Source organism: Nymphaea colorata, chromosome 14, assembly GCF_008831285.2.
Source record: "Nymphaea colorata isolate Beijing-Zhang1983 chromosome 14, ASM883128v2, whole genome shotgun sequence".
Taxonomy (NCBI): Eukaryota; Viridiplantae; Streptophyta; class Magnoliopsida; order Nymphaeales; family Nymphaeaceae; genus Nymphaea; species Nymphaea colorata.
The window spans coordinates 8,537,193-8,553,637 of NC_045151.1; the positions used below are offsets into that span (position 1 = coordinate 8,537,193).

The following is a 16,445-nucleotide window of genomic DNA, read 5'->3' on the forward strand; positions in this document are numbered from 1 at the left end:
TAAGAGTTGATGTTTTAGGATGCATGTTAGCGAATTTGCTTTTTGGAGAAGGTCTAAGACTATTTTGGAGGGACGAGGATCCATGTGTATATAGGTTGATTTTCAAAGCGATTAGGAAACATGGTAGAGACTTGATGTGGTTGAGAAGATATAGGACCATCATTACGAACATGTGGCACATGCTATTGTCGATGTGTGTATTAAGTTGTTGGTTGGAAAACAATATGTAAGTTGGTAAGCTTAATTGCGGGGATGACGTCTCGGCTTGAAAAGCAAGGGAGAAACGAATTATTAATTAGTGCAATCGAAAGTGCAGAGCTTAAGTTGTCTGGTCACGGGAAGAGACCTATTGGAGGGCTTTGTGGGTCGATACTACCATCGACACCCTCTTGAGGCGATGACCTATGCCTCAATAATTATATTTCATACTTATAGAGATTATAAAGCGAAACGAGTAGAAATCTTATCGCTTGATTATGTTTGCAAATACACCGGGCACATCGAGTAGACCTTGAGCGACAAGAATCGAAGCTCGAGGTGTTTTGGATGACGCGCGACAGGTATGGCTGCATTCCAGGCAAATACATGCATGGCGCCAACCTTTGAATGTGTGTCTTTAGGATCATTAGATCATATGACTGTGTTGTGATTGAGTGAATATATGCATGTGATTGGATTGCTATGAAATAAGTTTCGTTTTGAAAATTACTATAAGTTTGGTTTTGAAAATTATTATGCAATTACATGTGCATGTTAGAAATGATAACTGCTTAGGATAGATGAGGTGGGGCATCGAGTCGAGTATCTTCTCGACCCCAATTGTGCATTAGAAAGCATCTTAAAATGATAATTGTCTGGAACAGCTACGTGCCAATCATAGATCGAGACTACTCTCCATGGTTTGGCTAAGGTTTGAAAGATGTGATTGATGTGTGTGACTAATGTGAATGTTATGATGTGTTGCACATGCATTGTTGTGGGCATGAATGCAAATGAATGAAACTGAAGGGTAGTTGTACCCATAATGTTATGATGACTAGCTAAGAATGTTAATTGTGTGTGTAGCCCTCGTGTGGAGGCAATTGGAGGTATAGTTGCACTTACAAAGTGAACCAACCTCATAGCTAGCCGGTCATTTTGTGAATGAAAGAATAAGGGATGAGAGACCAGTAGGTTGTGGCTAAAAATCACTGCGTTATTATTCTGTGTAAGTGGATTTGGTAAGCATAAATGAATTGACAATCTAGAATATTTTCTAGTTTACAAGTTATAAAATCTTATATAAGCATTCAAAAACATTGATTTAAGAATATGTTTGACATAATGATCACCCATATGGTTAGAATTTAGAACATAAAAAGTTATTATTTGAAATGTAATTGCAGAAGTGGCCAAACCCCTCTTTATAGTTAAGAGACCTCGAGTTGCAATGTGATTATGTAAGCTTTGTGCAACTATAGCATATATAATTCACTGTATACACCCAGGTTTTAGGTCCAACCAAGTTTTATCTCACATGTAGCTGGCTATGAAGTAGGACCCATAGTTTTTACTGCAAAAATATCGTTCTTTGTCATAATTTAGCCACATCACCATTACACACCTGAGCATAGTTTTGTCAAAACAGCTGTTAGGACTTCTTCTCTATCATATAGGGAATGTATTCAACAAATTTTAGGACCATCTAACCTTGTTTGATAGGTCTTTCATCATCCCAAACTTTGCCAATTGATCATATGTTCTATTTTGCTATTCTTCAGAGAACCCTTTTTTATCAACCTGAATTTTTTTTTTCTTTTTACTTTTTTGAATCAACCATACTCCGTCGGCCACATTTGCTTTTAAAGCTGTAGACTTACGACTTCACGTCGAGGGCATACGCTCATTTAAGTTTGCGTCTGCCTTCAAATTTATAAAATTGAAAAGAAAACAACAAACAACCTTAGGCTGGAAGCCTGGAACTCTCTTGTTTAAAGTAGTGCGCTAATAATTGCCATGTGGGGCGTGTTTCAAGAAACACCTAAATGCAAGTCCTGCTTTGGGGTTATGTCCAAAAGTGGGCTCCTAAAGTTGAGAATTTCCTAATGTCACCTGATTCGAAGGTATTGAACTGTTCACTCTTCCAGTTTCTTGCCTGAACCGAACCCCTTCATATCTGGTTGGATTTTTTTGCTCTGCTGGGGTTTCCGACAAGCAAACGCCGACCAAACAAACTTCTGTTTCCTTTTCTTGCGTTATATCTTTCATTAGTGCCGTTTCCAGTTAGTGTCGTCGATTCAATGGAAGCAAGAAAACTTAGACAAAAATGCAAAATGTTATCAGGCTTGTTAATCAAATGCAGATAATTTTTCACCTTTTTACGCTGGAAACTTCATTGGTGAAGACGTACGCAATTGAGGTAGGAAGGATGGCACCAGTTTGGGTTTGTTCCCGGAAGCTCTTCGTCGAAAGACTGCAAAAATAGGAAGACAAAATAAATGTGGCAGAGGAAACAGAAAATCAGAGAAGGCACGTTTTACAGTTTATTACAAATTCTAAGATGGCCTAACCATATATTAAACTGTTTCTAAAGGAAGTATAATGTATTCCTCCGAAGAGTTCTTAATTTTTTGAAAACCCAAGGGCCTGACTCCCCATGAAAGAAAAGGCTGATAGAGTTTGGATTAGGGTCGATTAGAAGTTTTCGGGGGAGCCATGAGCAGGTCCTAAAAGGTGTGAAGCTAGCAGGATGTCATAAGTTCAAAATTTAAAGGCATCCAATGCAGCAACAACACAAAATCATCTTTTTTCCGTTTTTTGTTTCTAACACATCACAAATGTGTAGGTGATCAAAATTATCTCCCATGGTCTTTGAACTCGGCTGATGACCAACGAACAATTCAGTATATCAATACCCTTGAATCTAGCATTAGCTGTATCAACTTGGAATCGTTGTAGGTGATCAAAAAGCACACTGCTTTTAGTTGAAAAAAGGGGAAAAAAAAGAGATCTCAAGGATTTCTTTTCTTGTATTATTCATTATTTAAATAGTGAAATAACATTAAGGATGTCAATGGATCGAACTCGGATAGGATATACCCTTAATGACATCCACTTTTTCGGATATTCACATATTCAGATTCGACTACAAATAAAGAAAAGTCATGTCCGAATCTGAAAATCTGATTTTACAATCCGGAACTGAATCCAAATTTTTGAACCGGATTTGCCGCTTTTCAGAATGTAACAACATTAAATACATGATATTTATCTAAAAATGAATCTGATCCGAATGTGATCGGATATTTATGTATATCCAAATCTGAATCCAAATCCGATTGGATATTTTTTAAATCCAAATCCGATCTGATTTCTTATTCAGATATTAAATTTTTTTCCATATCTGATTTTTTCGGATTGGTTTGGGTTTGGTCAGATATCTGATTCAATTCGGATATATTGACATCCCTAAAAAACCATAAGCTTCCACAAACTCTATTATAGACAATTCCAGAAAACAGAAGGGCAGCCAGACATATTTCCTTTGCATCTAAAAAATGACGAGAAGAAGCAATTGATATTGTGGCTATATGACTAAAGAGTAGCCGCCTTTAAGCATGTCAAAATTTGTAAGCCTTCTTCCAGCAAGGAAAGACTTGAAAAGGTAGAATACGCTCTTCACATACTTCTCGGTGAAAGGATCATATTCATCCAATTGCTTCTGAATGAAGGTGCTTCCAAGCCTAATCACAGATGACTTGCTTTTAGATGAGGCCTTACATGGTCGTGTACAAATGTTGCACTGATCAGTGTCGCAAAACTCAAGGCCAATGACATAGTTGAGTACGTTAGTGCAATTGTCAGGATTTTTTGTCTCCGGGAAATTGCAGAGCTTGAGTATTGATTTGTAGGTGGTATCCACGATGCGCATAGCTCCACCAGCGGTTTACTGTACCCAGATTGTCATAGTAGTTGTTTGTCACTGGATCCCCACCTGTATAGGTATACTTATTCACACATGGGTATCAAATTTCAAAGAGAAAAAGAAAAACAAAATGGCAAAGTTCAGGAAGGGGATAGCAGGAAAAGTTTAGGAAGAAGAACCAAGTATATTAAGAATAATATGTACTGAACTTGGTGTAACAAAACAAATTATAGGTATAAACTATAAACCTATATTCTTGATGTCTCCCACAAAGTATACAATAGACATTTTACACAAAGTATAGATATAAATCACTATTTTACACAAAAGGGACCTCTCACTGCAAGGAAGAACTGGAAAAAGGCACCAAAACCTCTTATTAATTAAATAACAATGAGCTTCCCAGAAGCATAAACACAAAAGGGGCAAAATGTCCATATTTCGACAAGGAGGGACTAGCTGTTGGGGTCCCAATGGCTAGAAAACTAGACAGTCGGGTGTCCCCACAGCTCTAAAATGAGCTCAGGACCTCACAGCTAAGGAAAAAACAGAAAAATAAAAGACTAAAGCAATACAAAAAGCAAGAACAATACAAGTAAAATAAATAAAAATCCTAATACAAAAAACCATATCAAATCCTGACACCCCTCCTTCCTTTAAACTTACAGTGTAATAACCAAAAGTTAGCTAAGGAGAAACAAGAAACGAAGAGATCCTAAGTCCTCTACTGAAACTCAGATGGAACATATAGAAAGTCAATAGTTTTCTTAAAAAAAAATTTCTCACAAAATGACAATTCATTTCAGTGTGCTTGGTCTTTTCATGAAAGGTAATGGTCACTTGCAATATAAATGACACTCCTTGTCACAACATAAATTAGATGGTCCTTTAAGTTGAATTTTCATATCTCCAAGCAGACTCTTCAGCCAAACAACCTCCACAGTTGCTGCATCCATGGCCATATTCAGTTTCAACTTTCAATGGATGAGAAGTTTTGTTGTTTCTTGCATTTCCATGACATTAGTGATGCACCTAGGAACACTAAAATAAAAATAGTGAAGTGTCGGTTATCGGGATCACTACACCAGTCAACGTTAGTATAGGCAATTAATTCCAAGGTTGAAGAAGATGATATAAATAATCCCTTATTAATAGTATATTTGACATACAAACAATTCTCATGACTGCTCTCATATGAACAGTGGTTAGAGTATGCTAAAACTGACTAAGTAGCAACATGAGCCACATCCACTACGTCGAGCCTTGAAATGATCAAATATGAGAGGGCACCAACCAATTGGTGATAAAGTATGGGATTCTCAAGAGGTTCCCCATCATTAATTCTCATTTTACTCCTGGAAATGTAGGTGTTTCCACAATCTTATCATCAGATATCCCAAACCTGTTAACAATATCTGCAGATTTTTTAAAAATAAATAGCTCTCAGTGAATAACAAACTTAGAAAATATATTAGAAATCCTAAATGTCATATCAAATTCTTGTTTTAAGAACTTCTTGATCTGGCGTACCTTTTTTTATCACTTCATGTTATAATCATCTCAGCAATATTAACTAAGTAATATAGCAATTCCATTAGCTAATTCTTTAATGAAAAGACTAGCATCAAATAACAAGATTTGAAGTTTTGTTTAATCATGGCCTTAATGAATCTATCATACCAGGCTTTTGATGCTTGTTTGAGTCCATAGAGAACATTTTTCAAATGAAGAACCTTACCTTTAGGAACTTCATGTCTTGGAAGAGGACTTACATATGCTTTTTCACCTAATTTTCCATTTAGTAAAGCATTTGTCTAAGTCACACGGATGCTGCTATTTGGCAGCTGCACCGGAGTCATGTCGGGTGTGGGTGCGGCCCGGATTCGCACCCAGTGAAGGTCAACAAGAGCCAGGCGCGGTCAGCTGCACCCGACCAGTTTTGCCAATTTGGACGTGCAACCGGCTCGCGTCAAATGTGAGTCAGGTGCAGTCAAACCGTGTCAAGCTTATTTTCGTCATTTTTTGATACTTTTATTTTTTAAATTTTTAAGCCAAAAAACAAAGGATTAGGACACTATCGCCCTCTTTCTCGCCTCCCTGTGCATCCCTCATTCTCTCCTTCCCAGTGCATCCCTCTTTCTTTCCTTCCCGTCCTTTCTTTCCAGCAGGCATTGAAGATGTCTGGCGACTGAAATCTTCGAGTGGGTCGAACGACAGCCTGCAGCAACGTGCGACAGGTCTTTGAGTAGAAAGGCTGTTTCTCAGCCTCATTTCCAGTGGTTTCTTTGCCTTGTTTCCGGTGGTTTCTCAGCCTTATTCGGCAGCCCTATTTCCGACGGAATGGCAGTGTCTCAGCTGTACTTCTAGTGGTTACTCAACCTTATTTACTGAGCCATAACCATAACGATGTCAATATATCTTCAAAGCGTGACCTGTTGCTCCTTCTAATCTTGATGATGCGATGGAGAATCAAGAAAGTTGATATATTTGTATGTTAATTACTTCCATACTCTATTTTGTGAATATGTTATTCATTTTGAAATTTTTTGACATATATATATATATATGTATCTATATATATATATATATATATATATATATGTCTGCATGTGTGTGCAGCCGTACCCCGCACCCTAACTTTTTGAAAATGGTCCGTACTCATACCCGCACCGGTACCCGTACCCGCACCCATACCCGTACCTATGTGACATAGTTGAAGATCCATCATCTACAACCTAATGACCAATGGCTTTCTTCTCCTCAGGTAAGGATTACCTTTTCCAAGTTTTACAAACCTTCTATTTCAGTGTCCAGGGCTTTTATCCAATGGATGTTGGCCAGTTTTATGATAGGTTGATAGTTCAGTATAGGAATGGATGGTAGTAAGACTCTTTCTAATGTTGGGAGAAAATGATTCATACGAAACAAATCTTTGAGGTGGCCCTTTTTGCCTCTCAGAATTTCTAATGGTAGGTTCAATGCTTGTCTGATCTCCTAAATCTTCTCTAGTAGGATCTCTTTTATGATAGGTAATTAATTCCTTAGTTGGCTCATTGTCATCATGGAGATATCAAGATTATGTGAAGGATCATTAATTGTAATGTTGATAACCTTTTTGACTTTCAGAATGCCCCAAAGAAAGAAAATTTAATAGCCTTAGAAAACAGTTCAGCATTTTGATTGTATAAGATAGTGTTTTATGAGACACCAAACCAGATTTTTGGAGGCAAAACAGCTTTTTTTGGAGTGTTTGGATGACACCAGCACTATCTCAAAAAACATTTTGGAATAAACCTGCTTTTTGAAAGGGATTAAATAACGTGGTCACCCCAGGTTACTCACAATGAGTTTTAAGTTTGTCATCTAAACACAAAAACCAATTTTAAAAAAAATAATTAAAAACCCACTCTTTACAAAACCAATTTTTTCGAAACAACATTTTATAAGGGTATCATCCAAACACACCCAAAAACATCAATGGAGATATATTGCCTAAAATTCTTGAGGGCATTCTATTAGTCAAGTAAATAGAAGTCAAAAGCGCTTAGAAAGGAGTGTTTTAACAGTTTCAATAACGTGACTTTTTTTCTTTTAGGCATACCATTCTATTGTAAAGTTCTTGAACAAGACTATTGATAAACAATTTCATTAGCTTCTAAGTAGTATTTAAACATATTTGAAAGATATATTCCACCGGAATCTATGTCACACGGGTACGGGTACGGGTACGATAAGGGTACGGGTATGGGTACGCGGACACGGTAATTTTCAAAATTTTAAGATACGCGCACACGGTGAATTTTATATTCTAAAAAAGTAAAAAGGATAATAAAATAAAAAAAAACATTAAATTAATAATTCACTCTCACAATTTCATAAGTCATAAGAGAGAAAGTCTCAGATTCTCAAACAAAACATTGTTCATCACCAATTTCATAAGTAGTAAGAAAGAAAGTCTCAAACAAAACAAAGAATCTCGGGTTAGTAAAGTGGTTCGGATCGGGTCTGACCCAGACCCGATCCAAAACGTATCCTGCCGTGTCCAAGTGTCGGTATCCAAGTGTCGGAGTGTCGATACCGGTACGTGGCCCATTTTGCTGTGTTCGTGTGACATAGACCAGAATGAATTCTAAGAATCTTAATATTGGTTTTGAATTCATTTTTGACCAATTGACAAAAGATTTTGAAATATGCAAAGACCTCAACACTTGTGTTTTAAGAAATAAATACAAACCTATGTCACATAGGTACGAGTACGGGTGCAGGTACGGGTACGAACCATTTTCAAAAAAATTGGGTGCGGAGGATACAGCCGTACACACACGCGGACATATATATATATATATATATATATATATATATATATATATATATATATATATATATATATTCACACATATATATATCAAAAATTTGCAAACATATAATGAACTACCAAAAAAATACTTGGCTCCTTGCCCAATCCTAAATAAAACCAAAACGATAGACAGGAAAAATCAAGTTTTGGTGAATGATAAAAAAAGGAAAAAAAAAACACAGACCTAATGCAACAATTTTGATAGCATACAGACCCTATTCGACTGCTCACAAAAAAAACACATAACAATAAGCAGCACAGAAGTTTAAACGACTGCTAATGGGTTCCTAAGAAATGGTTTAAAACGTGAAAATGTAAAAAAAGGTTAACATTAAAATCGGACAGAATTGGACTCGGTCAACTTTGACCGAGTCTAAAAAAGGTCGAAAATGACCTTGGGTGCATTGACCGTACCCGGTACGGTCGACGCAGCACCTCTGCCGCACCCACGGGCGTACCGGTACCATACCCATACCGTGCGGGTACTCCTCTTAAGAGGAGTACCCGTGTGACATAGATACAAACAGATATAGTGAAATCATCAATGAAAGTAACATAAAAAGAGAACCACCCTTAGAAACAACTAGAACTAGACCACATACATCCAAATGAATTAGTTCAAACAGAAATTTGCTAATATAATTGCTAATTCCAAAAAGAAAAGCCTTCATTTTTCCCAAAATGCATTCATTATAGGACAAATTTTCATCACAAAATTTCCTCAAAAAAAGACTAGTGTGACCTAGTTGTTGATGCTAAAGAGAAATATTTTATTTCTTTACACCATTATAAAAAGAGTCAAATAAATATAAAAAACTAATATAATATAGGTTTCTTTTTTGAACGGCAGCTAGGACTATAAGAGTTCTAACAGATACGAGTTACTGGGGAAAGTTTTTCTCATAGTCTATACCATATTCTTGTGAATATCCCTTAGCAACTAATCTAGCTTTATACCTTTGAAGTGACTCATCACTCTTAGTTTTCACCTTGAAGACCCATCTACAACCTACTGCTTTCTTTCCCTCAAGAAGAGATTGTATTTCCCATGTCCTATATTTTTCTAATGCCTCTAATTCTATGTCCATGGCTTTTTTCCAATTATGATTTTGTGCTGCTTCATAATATGTAGAGGGCTCGTCATAAGAGTGAATCATGGTCAGACATTTCCTAAATTTGGGAGAAAATGATTCATAGGAAACAAACTTTAAAGGTGGTTTAGAAGTTCTTTCAGATCTTCTAGTAGATTGTTCATCAATAGGATCTCTAACAATATCTTTTGTTCTTTTTCTATGGTATGTAATAAGTTCTTTTACAGGCTCACAACTTTCATCTGAAGTAGGAATATCCCTCATAGGTTCTTCATCCACACATCCATCTGATATAACCTAGTCATCTTCAAAATCATTCACAAAAGCAAGTAGTAATTCATATAGGGAGGCATAGTCAACATCATCTTCAGGATCTATTTTCTCAAAACCTTTTTCTTGTTCAAGAAAAACCACATTTCTTGAAACATAAAGTTTATCTTTTCCGACATTGTAACTGTTACAAGAGAGAGAGAGAGGCAGCAAAAAAGTATCTTGCATTACGTGACCCTAATCTCTATTAAGAGATTAGGGTTAGGGAAAATTACAAGAGAAGTCCACTAAAAATAACAAAACATTTAAAGAGACCTTCCCTAACTTCCTAATATTTCAGAAAACCCCTTTTTTGTATCTTTAACACTCCCCCTCAAGCTGGAGCATATATGTCAACCATGCTCAGCTTGTTACAACATCTCAGGAAATCGCCTATGGGAAGAGCTTTAGTGAGAATATCTGCTGCCTGATCTTCTGAGGAGACATGAATAGTGCTAACAATTCCTCCTTGAACTAAGTCCCGAATATAGTGGCAATCCACTTCAATGTGTTTAGTCCGTTCATGGAAGACAGGATTGTTAGCGATATATGTAGCTGCCTTGTTGTCACAATACATCTTCATTGGGAGATTCACTGAGACATCCAACTCTACAAGTAGTGATCTAACCCACGACATTTCAGCCACAGTTTGAGCCATAGCCCTATATTCCGACTCAGCACTAGAACGAGCCACAACATTCTACTTCTTGCTCCTCCAGGAAATAAGATTACCGCCCACAAAGACACAAAACCCGGTAGTAGACTTCCTATCATCTACAGATCCAGCATAATCAGCATCACTATACGCCTCGATGTCAACACATTCTCCTTTCTTGAACCATAGCCCCTTTCCCGGGGCTGATTTCAAGTATCTTACAATCATTAGAGCTGCATCCCAGTGAACTTTTCGGGGTTTTTCCATGAATTGGCTCAACTTATTCACAGCAAAGCTAATGTCAGGACGAGTGACAGTCAAATATAACAGTTTCCCTATCAGAGATCTGTAAGATCTAGAGTCAAACGGCTCTGAGTCATCATCATGTATATGAATGCGAGGATTCATGGGAAGTGTGGCAGGTTTAGCCCCCAATAGTCCCGTTTCCTGTAGAAGATCAAGAGCATATTTCCTTTGAGACACTACAACTCCTTTATTACTACGAGCCACCTCAATACCAAGAAAATAACGAAGTTGTCCAAGGTCTTTCGTAACAAATTGTTGCTGTAAAAACTCCTTTGTTTGAGCTATCTCTTGATCATTTTCCCCTGTAAGAACAATATCATCCACGTAGACAATCAATATCACAAGTCCTGCTGAGCCTCGCTTGATAAACAATGAGTGATCAAGCTGGGATCGGCTAAATCCACACTTAGATAACACTTCAGTAAGCTTTTGGAACCATGCACGGGGACTCTGTTTGAGTCCATAAATAGCCTTCTTTAACTTGCATACCTTGGAACACTCCCCTTGTCGCTCAAAACCAGGTGGTTGCTGCATATAAACAATTTCAGAAAGGTCTCCATACAGAAAGGCATTTTTGACATCCAATTGAAAAAGAGGCCACTCTCGTTGGACAGCAAGAGAGAAATCAAGCGAATAGTGCCCAACCGGGCCACAGGCGAAAAGGTCTCAAAGAAGTCAACACCATAAGTCTGAGTATAACCTTTTGCGACAAGACGGGCCTTGAACCTTTCAACTGACCCATCAGAATTATATTTGATGGTGAATACCCATCGTGAGCCAACCACATCACAGCGTGTTGGGGGGTCTACCAAATCCCACTACCAAATCCCAAGTCTCCCGAGAAAGAAGAGCATCCATTTCCTCCTGCATAGCTTGTCGCCAACGTGGATCTAACAGGGCGTGATGGTGCGAGGACGGGATAACATGACTAGATAAAGCTTGATCAAACTGTACTAAGTGTGTACTCAGATGAGCAGTAGAGACAGAATTAGATATAGGATGTAAGGTACATTGTCGCTTGCCCTTGCGAATAGCAATAGGGAGATCTGCTGCAGAATAGTCATCACTTAAACCTGAGTCAGTCTTATCAGTAGAGCTTACCTCTTGAGACGATGCTGGTGGACGGTTGAGAGAGGGACCTAGACGACGAGTGTAAACCAACGGAGGCTCAAGAAAACGTTCATGTGACCTAGGTTGAGAGGATGGAAATGACTCAAGTGACACTGGTGGAATAGGAAGAGGTATAGGTGCATGCATCTCAGATGAAGAGGGACTTGACGGAGGGAAATAAGGACGAGACTCAAAGAAGGTAACATCCGCACTGATAATGTCTTTCTTGGTCACGGGATCAAAGCATTTGTATCCCTTTTGATTGGCTGAATAGCCAATGTAGAAACACGAACAAGAAGAGGAAGAGAAACAACGATCACGATGTAACGTGGAAAACCCTCAACAAGAGGGAAAAAACCACGAATGAGGAGGAGTCGGTGCCCACTAGCCGCCAGACTCTCTCTCTCCTTAGTCTTTCATTCACACCATAAGGATTAGGGTTACACGACTTAAATAATGCCCAACAAGGGCTACAAGTTGGATCGGATACGGATCCGGACCCGGTCCCGAGACCCATATACCATACTTCAACACTCCCCCTCAAGTTGGGCATACATATCAAACATGCCCAACTTGGATACATTTCTCTCAAATGAGGTCGAAGATAAAGCCTTCGTCAGAACATCAGCCGTTTGGTCTTCAGATCTCATGTAAGGAAGTACAAGTTCTTTAGCATCAATTCTCTCTCGAATGAAATGCCGGTCAATCTCAATATGCTTTGTTCTGTCATGAAGCACAGGGTTGTTGGCCAAGTTAATTGCGGACTTGTTATCGCAATACATCTTCATTGGTTCTTCAACCTTTATACCAATATCAGTCAACAATACTTTCAGCCACAAAAGCTCAGAAACTCCCATAGCAACAGCTCTGTATTCTGCTTCAGCACTGGAACGCGAACAAACATCTTGCCTTTTACTTCTCCACACTATGAGATTCCCTCCCAAATAAATACAATAGCAGAGGTGGACCTCCTAGTGTCAATACAGCCTGCTCAGTCTGCATCTGAATAACCTTCAATCCCAAGAGTGTCTTGCTTGACATATAAGAGACCTTTGCCAGGATTCCTCTTCAAGTAGCACAAGATCCTGTCAACAGCCTTCAAGTGGGCATCCGTGGGAGCATGCATGAACTGGCTCATCACATTCACAGCAAAGGTAATATCAGGTCTAGTGAGAGTAAGATAAATTAACTTCCCTACAAGACATTGATATCTTCTTTTTGCCTCTTCACAGAGTGGCGGCTCCCCGTCTCTAAGACTTAGCTTATGGCCAGCATCTAGAGGAGTAGAAGCTGGTCTACACCCTAGTTTCCCAGTCTCCTTTAACAAATCTAGAGTGTACTTCCGTTGATTTAGCACAAGGCTAGTCCCAGACCTAGCAATTTCTATGCCAAGGAAGTATTTCAACTTACCAAGGTCCTTAAGATCAAACTCGATCGCCAACAGTTTCTTTAACTTCATTATTTCATCTTCATCATCACCTGTGACAATCATATCATCAACATATACCAACAGAATAGTAACCTTTTGCTTATTTCTCTTCACAAAAAGTGTATGATCTCCATTCCCTTGATGGTATCCACATTGTCTCATGACAAGTCTGAGTCGTTCAAACCATGCTCGAGGAGATTGCTTGAGCTCATATAAAGCTTTCCTTAGCTTGCAACATTTTCCAGGTTCCTCATATCCTGGAGGCATACACATATATACTTCCTCTTCAAGGTCTTCATTGAGAAATGCGTTCTTGACATCAAGTTGGTACATCTTCCACTCCTTCATCACAGTTAAAGAGATAATGACTCTGACAGTCTTCATCTTCGCAACAGGAGCAAAGGTCTCCAAATAATCAATCTCATATTTCTGACTAAACCCCTTGGCCACAAGACGAGCTTTGTATCTTTCAACACTCCCATCTGGTTTGTACTTGATGGTGTAGACCCACTTAGATCCAACCAAGTGAGCCGCCTCAGGAATCTTTACAACTTCCCATGTCATGTTTCTTCGCAAGGCTTCCATCTCTTCTTGCATTGCATAAGTCCACTTAGGATCACTCTGAGCTTCAGCAACATTCCTGGGAATCATAGTCAAAGAAAGAGAAGATACAAAGCATTTGTAGTCCTTGCTCAGTCTAGAATATGAAACAAAGTTACCAATAGGATGTTGAGTACATGACCTGACACCCTTTCGCAGGGCGATGGGAAGCTCTTCACTAGCAGCAACAGTCTGAATCTCTTCTTCAACAGGTTGCTTCTGCGCACGACTTGGGTCATCCAGGGAAGGACTAATTGGATTGGGAGTAGAATTCTCACCACCTGTCATCTCATCTGTACAAACTCTTCGCCTAGAGTAAACTTGCCCAAATAAACGATTGCACTTCTCTTCTGCCTCAGTGGAACACTCTCCATTTTTCTCCTGTTCATGCACCTCACTAGATAGACCATTTTTCTCCTGTTCATGCACCTCACTAGATGGACCATTTTTCTCCTGTTCATGCACCTCACTAGATGGACCAACGGAGTCACGCCTGTAGTCCAAAAAATCTGTAAACTGAATTTCCTGACTCGGAGAATACTCTTCCTGTGACATAGAGTACTCCCCCTGAAGAGGATTCTCACCAAAATAGGAAACATGTTCAAGGAAAGTGACATCTTTGGTAACATAGGCCCGACCAGTGGAAGGGTCTCGACACTTGTACCCTTTTTGAGTGGGAGAATACCCTAAAAAAATGCCCTTAATAGATCTTGGATCAAGCTTTTTAATGTGAGGACTATGATTGTGAATAAAGCAAACACAACCAAAAACTCTGAGTGGAAGAGAGAAAGGTTCACGAGTCCCCGGTAACAGAGAGTGAGGCGTCTTCTCATTCAACACACGACTAGGCAACCGGTTTATAAGATACGCACTGGTCAGCACCCCCCCCAATACTTTTTTGGAACATGACGTTGAAAAAGAAGAGCCCGAGTCATATTCAATAACTGACGATTTTTTCGTTCAGCAACTCCATTTTGAGGAGGGGTATAACTACAAGAAGTCTCATGAACAATTCTCCTTTTTCGAAAGAAGCTATCAACAGACTGGCACATATACTCTCGAGCATTGTCAGATCGAAATGTCTTAACAGATGCTCCATATTGAGTTTCCACATAAGCAATGAAAGTCTCTATGACAGTAGGAACTTCACTACGGTCTTTCAGCAAGTAGACAATAGTGTTACGAGAATAATCATCTATAAAGGTGATAAAATATTGAAAACCATGACAAGAAGGAATCCCTGCAGGCCCCCACACATCAGAATGAATCATGGCAAATACCTCATTAGACCGATGGCTAGACAAAGGGTATGAAGCCCTAACATGTTTGGCCAGGTGACAGACATCACAAGACACCATAGTCATATCTAACCTGGAACATATATCAGGAAACAACTGTCTAAGAAGGCCAAAAGGCAAGTGTCCAAGGCGCTCATGCCACCGTAGAAGCAACTGAAGGGAGTCCTCTCTATTCTTCGTGGCTTGGCTGACTGCCGTCATGAGAGCCTGAGCAGCACGCATAGGTAAACGATAGAGCCCGTCAGAAGCTAGACCAATCCCAATCCTCTTCCCTGTCACCAGGTCCTGCATAACACAGCGATCAGCGGAAAATATAAGTTCGCAATTTAACTCCTTCGTGATCTTGCTAACCGACAAGAGATTCAAGGGAATATGAGGAACATGTAGAGCATCGTGGACTAAGAACTTGTTCAAAAGTGGGAGACTCCCTTTTCCAGCCACAGAGATAGATGAACCATCGGCAAGGGAAACACGATCCTTTCCTGATGAAAGCTTATATCCATGAAAGATCTTAGGATCGCCGGTCATGTGGTGAGTAGCGCCACTGTCAATGATCCACTCTCCCATACGGCAATCCGCCATAACGTCTATAGATGAAGAAGCTGCCATAATCACAGATAGTCCAATAGGAGGCACGAGCAGCGATACAACAAGAGAGGCACCGATGACAACGGAGAGCACCAACGGGCAGTAATATCTGGATTCCCAATCAGCCCCAAGAGTGAACGGAATGTCGATTGGGGGAAACGATCGTCGATGTCGCTCGACGGAAGCGGTGCCTTCTCTCTCTCGGGCTGCAATCTCCCACGGGTAGAGGTTGCGCCACACGTTCTCCTTGCTGGAATCAAGATCCAAGAGGCAAAACCCAACAAGTATCAATGTATAGAAGTGAATAGGAAATCAACTTCGAGACGAGGAAAGCCTTCACCCGTAAGACCAATTTAACCCCGGTCTTTTGTAAGGAAAGGGGGATGCGATCGCCGGAGCGCCGGCGGACGTTGAGGCAATCCTCAAGTTACGCTCATCTCCTCCTTTACGTCCTCTACCAAGTCACGGACCAGCCACCTCTTCTTGCACGGTGGGCGCCAAAAAAAAAACAAGAAGATGGAATCAAAGATCAACCAAGCAATATATTGCAGGTAAGAGGCGGATGCACTTCACCGGATTTGCAAAAGACCCCTAGGAAGTGACGTGAATAGGGGGAGGCAAGCCTAGGAAGCGCCTAAGCACGCATATCTTCTTTCTTCTCCGGGAAGCAAGACTACGGCGCAAAAGGCAGTGGCGCAAGGGACAACGGTGACGGCGACGGTCAACAACGCAAGAGCGACGGCGCAAGAGCGACGCCGCAAGAGTGGCTGCGATGGCGATGGCGCAAAGGGTGACACC

The 16,445-nt window shown here is 39.8% G+C and overlaps 1 protein-coding gene across 11 annotated transcripts in view; it reads right to left on the reverse strand.

Annotated features, from left to right (window-relative positions):
• Nucleotides 1-3,438: 3,438 nt before the first annotated feature.
• LOC116267500 (pentatricopeptide repeat-containing protein At4g31850, chloroplastic) overlaps nt 3,439-16,445 on the reverse strand; it is a 33,437-nt gene continuing 20,430 nt past the window's right edge. For 9 of the 11 annotated variants that reach the window (XM_050075198.1, XM_050075208.1, XM_050075207.1 and 6 more), the window contains one exon: nt 3,439-3,973. The gene's annotated coding sequence lies outside the window, so the exon portion shown is untranslated. Of the gene's footprint in view, nt 3,974-3,993; nt 5,320-16,445 lie in introns of those variants that run through there. The other 2 variants (XM_050075204.1, XM_050075200.1) reach the window with 1 other exon arrangement.